Source organism: Dipodomys merriami, unplaced genomic scaffold (assembly GCF_024711535.1).
Source record: "Dipodomys merriami isolate MVZ:Mamm:240054 unplaced genomic scaffold, mDipMer1.0.p SCAF_8, whole genome shotgun sequence".
In the NCBI taxonomy this organism is placed as follows: Eukaryota; Metazoa; Chordata; class Mammalia; order Rodentia; family Heteromyidae; genus Dipodomys; species Dipodomys merriami.
Window position 1 is genome coordinate 905565 of NW_027206401.1, and position 7314 is coordinate 912878.

Below are 7314 nucleotides of genomic sequence, written 5' to 3' on the forward strand. Positions count from 1 at the left end.
TGACCCCACAGCACACAGGAAGCCTGCGGTTAGGTCTCCAGGTGCAGTCAGTGGTCAGGCCTGTGTGATGCCCTGGGATCTATCTTCAGCACTGACAACACAAGGCGGAAGCCGTGTCGGTGTGCAGAATGTTTGTCCTGACCTAGCCACCTCTTCAAGCTGCAGGCCTTTCTAAGTGGCTTTCCACTGTGCCCCAGCACACACAAACCTGCTCCTAAGACTGACACCCAAGCGCTCTCAGCCCGCGCCAAAAGCAGTCAAAGAAGCCACAGCTCCCTCAGTGACGCCCTCTCTGAATGGATGCCAGGTGTTCCACAGGTGGCCCACGCCACGGTCCTCAGCTCCATAAGTGAGGGGCGATCAGTCAGAAGGAACATTCCTGACCTTAACTCTCTCTCTGAACCAAGAAACCTGTTTTTCTTCATTTGAAAAGAGAAGAAATGGCAGTCAGTCATGGACAGAATAAGGGTGGTAAAGTAGCCTCGTTTAAACCTTGGCATTGAAAATACACTGGCACACTCGTGGGGAGCAGCCCGGGCCAGCTGCCACTGGTCCAGCCATCAAGACCGGGCCCCAGATTCCTAGTTTCCTCCCCGGGCCCTCTGCTCTGAGCTGGCTTCGCCTTTCTTGTCTGGGGACCGCTCAGCACAGGCTAAGCCCGAATTACACTTGATGTCGGTCTGGGTGTGTCTTGCTGTTTTATTTAGTCTGACCACCTTTATCTTTACATAATTTACAATAGTTAATGGATACAAAAACGTGTGTGTAACTTATTTCCTCCACGGAGCTGGCTGCCAGGGGGTACTGCCTGTCACTCACTGCTCCAACAGTGACCGCCGGAGTTGGGACCCGCGGCCTCCCCACCCCCTCGCACCCCGGGCTCGGTGGCCCTGCGGCTCCTCAGCTGTCTCCTCGGTGTGTTCCCAGCTGCTGCACAAGTCACCTGGAGCTGCAGATGCCTGATTACGGTGCACACCTCCCGACGCACACCAGAGGCACACTCCTACCGAAGGGGAGGGGGTCCCGGGATTCCGAGGGGGCCTGACCTCCCCCGGCCACACCGTGTCGGAAGGACAGCGTCATCGCCATGCAGCCTGGGGAGAAAGCCCTCACTGGAGCGCTCCCCCCTAAGCTCAGGACAGCTCCCGGAGCAGCATGCGCACAACAGGCAAGCTGACATCAAGAGAGGGAGGGCGGGTGGGCGGGCAGACACTGTGGTCAGCGAGGGAGGGAGGGTGGGCAGCCATTGTGGTCAGGGAGGGAGGGAGGGCAGTCACTGTGGTCAGTGAGGGAGGGAGGGAGGGCAGTCACTGTGGTCAGTGAGGGAGGGAGGGCGGGCAGTCACTGTGGTCAGTGAGGGAGGGAGGGAGGGCAGTCACTGTGGTCAGTGAGGGAGGGCGGGCAGTCACTGTGGTCAGTGAGGGAGGGAGGGAGGGCAGACACTGTGGTCAGCGAGGGAGGGAGGGCAGTCACTGTGGTCAGTGAGGGAGGGAGGGAGGGCAGTCACTGTGGTCAGTGAGGGAGGGAGGGCAGTCACTGTGGTCAGCGAGGGAGGGAGGGAGGGCAGTCACTGTGGTCAGCGAGGGAGGGAGGGCAGTCACTGTGGTCAGTGAGGGAGGGAGGGCGGGCAGTCACTGTGGTCAGTGAGGGAGGGAGGGAGGGCAGTCACTGTGGTCAGTGAGGGAGGGCGGGCAGTCACTGTGGTCAGTGAGGGAGGGAGGGAGGGCAGACACTGTGGTCAGCGAGGGAGGGAGGGCAGTCACTGTGGTCAGTGAGGGAGGGAGGGAGGGCAGTCACTGTGGTCAGTGAGGGAGGGAGGGCAGTCACTGTGGTCAGCGAGGGAGGGAGGGAGGGCAGTCACTGTGGTCAGCGAGGGAGGGAGGGCAGTCACTGTGGTCAGTGAGGGAGGGAGGGAGGGCAGTCACTGTGGTCAGTGAGGGAGGGAGGGCAGTCACTGTGGTCAGTGAGGGAGGGAGGGCGGGCAGTCACTGTGGTGAGGGAGGGAGGGAGGGCGGGCAGTCACTGTGGTCAGTGAGGGAGGGAGGGAGGGCAGTCACTGTGGTCAGTGAGGGAGGGAGGGCAGACACTGTGGTCAGGGAGGGAGGGAGGGCAGTCACTGTGGTCAGTGAGGGAGGGAGGGCAGACACTGTGGTCAGTGAGGGAGGGAGGGCAGACACTGTGGTCAGGGAGGGAGGGAGGGCAGTCACTGTGGTGAGGGAGGGAGGGAGGGCGGGCAGTCACTGTGGTCAGTGAGGGAGGGAGGGAGGACAGTCACTGTGGTCAGCGAGGGAGGGAGGGCGGGCAGTCACTGTGGTCAGTGTGTGTATGTGCAGATGGACAGGTGTAACTGGGGGGAGGGGACGGCGTGGGAACAGCCACCAGGAGCATCCGGCACGGTGCTCTGCACTTACACGCTGGCACCACCTGTGCAACTGCCTATGACAAAACCAAACAATCCGCAGAGAAGAGGCGCTCCCTGCTGGGACTTCAAGGTGGGGGCTTTGGGTGAGAAATGGGAGAAAAATGACCACAGCTCACAGTGCCCTCTATCTTCCCACGAGAAAACAATTCTCTTCCACACACAATGCACACACATGCAGTCGTGTGCAGACACACACACCAACATGGGCCTTCACACACATGCATGTGCTTCCTCTTGCATGAACAGCACACACATGGATGGTACACACAGCTGAACACTGTGCATGTGCACACATGTAGCCACAACGCTCACTCACACACACCCTCACAGTACATGCACACACACAAGTACAGCAGGACTCTTATCCCCTCCCAAGGAATGAAGGTTGAGTCCAGCCTCCCTCCTGCCATTTGTCCAGGATACGGGCTTGGAACAGCTTTAGTCACTGATCAGAACAGCTAGGGTCTTCTCCAGCAGCACGGCACCTTTGCCGCCCCTCTTTCATGGGCCTGGGGGCAACATCATGGCAGCTGGTGGGAGCTGGTTTGGGGTTGTGCTGATGGGCAGCGCCCTGCACTGCTGAACGAGCAGGAGATGTGGCGGGCATGGAGAACGGTAAGACTGCAGAAGCAGCCGTGTCCATGGCGTCCAGTCTGTCGAGCGGTGACTTTACTCTCTGTAGCCTCAGTGTTCTGAACTGGGCCTCGGGCGCGCGTCCTGGCCTCCGTGTCTGCGGGCTCATGTCCAGCAGGCTGTGGCGCTTGCTTGTTCTGTGGAGCAGCTGGGCGCCGCTGAGCTCCTCCCTGCGGAGACACTAGACAGGGCACCTCCAAACTTGCCACCAGCCCGTCACCTGGCTCCGATGACACCGGCACAGAAACAGCCGATGTCCCCGCACCGCGGGAGAGCCTGGCTGGCCAGGTCACTGTCGTGTGGACTGTCTTTCCTCAGACCTGCAGGAGGTCGGACCACTTGTGGAGGGGCATGGGGACAAGGTCGGTCTCTGTCCCATCCCCCGAGACCACGGGTGCTCCTCAGACCTTGGAGAAAACTATTCCATGTTTTTCAGATACGAAAGGACGCAATTTCATGCCTGACAGCTCAATAAAGCACATCTAATATATTCAACTCTTCCAATTTGAGCCAGACACCTGGCTCAGGGGAAATTTCCAATGGCGCGTATACCCTGTCAAGTCTCTGAACATTTGCAACTGCTCACAAGCTAACCCAAACCATCCACACGCTCACCTTTGAGGATTTTATATGCTGGGATTGTACATCAAAGAATTGTTTTTATTACGGTGCTCGCCCTGGCCAAGTCTGATTCATAGCAGCCCTTGCTCCACGGCCCACGGGCCTCGTTGGCAGTGGTGCCTGGCCGTCAAGCAGGCGGCCTGTGACCCATCGGATTCCACATTGAGAGCTCCCCCCGCAGGGCCCCAGGGCCCCCTGAATGCTTTGCTGGTGACGTCAATCTCCCTTCCTCAGACACTTCTGCTTTCACTCTCTTTTGCAGAGGTGAGTTTTCCTGGTCAGGCCAGTTCCAGGATACCTGGGGAGCTCCTCTGCTGAAAGTTCTACGACTCTCAGGCCATGAACTCCACGAGAGCAGGCAGGATCCACAGAATGGGGGGAGCGACACGGGGTGAAGCCCACTGGTCTCTGATGGCCCTGTCTCGGAGCCTGTGCTGTTTCTGTGTGGGCCATACTGCCAGGGTGCGCGTCCCGTGCGTGCGTGAGACCCCGCGAGACCCACCAGGCCTCAGCCTCCTTCCCTGCCAGGCACTCTCGTGCGCACTGCAGGGATGGCCCATTCCACAGGCCCAGCCTGTGATCACCTCACAGAGCATCTTGTGGCATTAACTCAGATGAAGACGCAGAAGTCTCCACACACGGTTCAAAGCCAGACCTCTGCGGTCTGTTCTCAGGACGGCCACGGCACTGAGATGGAACGGTCACACGCCCAGGTCTTCCCACGGGTCTTCAGAGGCTTTCATCCTCCCCCAGCCCTGGGTGATGCCGAGGACCCCGCGTGTGCCGAGGGTTTGCTGCAGACAGGCGGCTCACAGTCAACGCTTGTGCTAGAAACGGTCTCAGCGAATTCACGCGTGCCTCTGGGCAAGTGTGCCCGAGAGAGGGACACTAGCAGAAGGGGCTGGGGACGGGCCCTGATGTGTCGGTGAAGGAATGTTGACAAGTGCTCTTTCTCTATCCACAGGCCTTTGTAAAAGGAAATTAGCTTAAAGCAAAGCAAAACACAACAAAATAGACCCAAAACGTTTCAGTTTCACATAAGGAAAGGCTTGACTGGAAAACCAAGATTAGAACTGGCGGGCGAGGATCTGTGAGAGCCCTGGGATGGCCTGGGGTCTCGGGCCTGGTCAGGCCTCGGAGGACGCTGCGAGGCCAGGGGCGGGCAGGGCAGGAGACCCAGGCGGAGGGTCTATGGGCGGGACCTCGGCAGCCCAGAGTCCGTCTGCAGCCAGGCTGGAGCGAGTCCAGGCATCGGAGCCGTCAGAGCCCTGGGAGAGGCTGGCCAAGCTGACCCGGGCCCTGGTCACCTCCCGAGAGCCTGCAGGGGAGACAGAGGCCTGGCCCAGCAGCACTGCTACGAGGCAGACACTGCTCTCCTGACCTAAGCTTCTGCCTCCAGCCACGCTTCGATGTGGGCAGAAGCCCTGGCCTCGTCGCCCTCCAGATCACTGCTGGGACCCTCCGGCTACTTCCACCATCCCCTGGGGGCTCTGCTGGGCAGCAGGCAGGATGCGGGGCTGAGGCAGCCGTGGGGCGGAATGAGTTTTACGTGTGGCCCCGGGGAAGCCTGCCACACCTGGGCACAGCCAGCTCTCACGCTGCCTTTGTTCTTTTTATCTAAACATTTCCCCACAGAGGTAAGAAAACCTTTCGAGCAGGGCTTCTTGAGGAGGACGGCGGCTGCCACCCGGTGCGGCTGGTTGGCAGAGGCCTGTCAGGAAGGACCAGAGGGCTCTGCAGTTAAACCGAGGTCCCCGCACAGGTGGAGCGGGGCCCAGCTCCTCGGTGCACCAGCGTTTGTCTCAACTGGTTTCAAACGTACACAGAAAATACAAACCCATCTCCGTATGCTGAACTCACCTCAAGCCCCAGATCCAGCACGGATGCATCTAATAAAGCGATCAAACACTGGTCGTACTACCACTGGTTTGGCCAGCTCAAAGCCAGATACTTTCCTGCAGAAAGTTACCGACCTGCTTTCAAGCTTCGTTTTTAGACCATCTGTGTGTGCAATGTTTGAGTGAACAAATGCCTAGAATTAGATAGCCTAATGTTCCCCCAAATGGCAGGACTTTCAAAATACCTGGGAGCAACTCTATAAAAGCAGCAGCACTGCGCCATTAGGAAGAACCAAAGCCAGCTCTCTGGGAAGTGGGAACCGGCAGCTGTAATGAAGTGGCTTGGGGCACACCGCGCTCAGGATGGACGGACAGACGAATGGGGCAGTGGCCCTGCTAAGCAGGGAGGGCCAGCGAGGCCTCAATGCAGACAGAGACCTGCCGTCAGTCAGCACACGGTACTCGCTCTCCTCCTCCCAGACTATCCCCCTGCTGCTTCTCCTCCTGCCTTTAACTGCATGTGCCTTTCTCAGTGCATCACCCTGCTGAGGGGAGAGAAGAGGCTTGCGCATGTCCTGCTCCCCAGGAGATTTCAATCCAGCGATGAGCAACCCTACGTACTACCTGCTTTGCCTCAAAAAACTTTGTAGGCGAGAATAAAGTGTCAGCTGTTTCATGAGTCTTCCCAATGAGTTATTTTGAAAATTAAAATCTAGCACGAATGTCAAAGGTGAGCTTTGTGGCAGCAGAAAGAGCTGCCTGAGTGAGCTGGGCGCAGCGGGCGCAGCTGGGCGCAGCGGGCGCAGCTGGGCGCAGCGGGCGCAGCTGGGCGCAGCGGGCGGCGGCTCGGGCTGCGGACGCCTGGGCTGCTCTGAGAGCTGGAGGGAGGGAAGGGTGTCTGCCGGCCCTGAAGACAGCCACCCGGGAGCCGTCAAGAGATGGTGAGCGTTTTGTTCCCAAGTTCCCCTCTGCGCAGAAATAGTCCACTTGTTAGGAGGAGTCCATCTTTGTGGAGGTCTAGAGAGATCAGATCTACTCAATGTGTTCCTGGTGACTGCAAATCAAGTACAAAACAGACAAGCCTGCACCCACTCATCGTGTCGTTTATGCTAGGAATAAGGTTATTCTCACATCTTAATTTCCTTCCCACTCAACAAAATTTTAAGCATGGACTTTCTCAGAAGACAAAGAAGAACAGAATTAGCCCAAGATGCTGGCGAGGAAGTGGCCGGAGTGGTCCCCAGGGACCTCTGTCTGTGTGGCAGCCGAGGGTGGACGGAGGGAGCCAGCCGCACGCACCACGTGGGCACGGGGCCCCTGGCCACCCTGGTGGCCTAGAAACTGCCAACCATCAACCACTCCCCTCTCGTGCTTTGGGCCTGGAGGTGGCTGTCCTCTAGCTCTGTCCTGGGATGTGGGCCCTTGCCAGTGGGCACTGCTGTCCCTGCCCAACTTGGCATTCTAAGAACGTGCAGCCCAAAAGCAAGCAGGTACCGTGGGTGCTGACTGAGCAAGAGCTGTGTGCACCGAGGTCAAGGAGGAACACGAAAGGTCCACAAAGAGAAGAGGGGTGGTCTTCACGTCAGTGCGTCTGACGGTCTTCACGTCAGTGCGTCTGACGGTCTTCACGTCAGTGCGTCTGACGGTCTTCACGTCAGTGTGTCTGATGGTCTTCACGTCAGTGTGTCTGAGAAGCCCCACTAGCCAAAAGGAGCTAACCATCTAGGCAGTTGTTTCGCCACAGATTCTTCTGCTCAGTGTTTCCAAACACCTTGAGGAGCAGAGCTGTGCTTGCTGAGG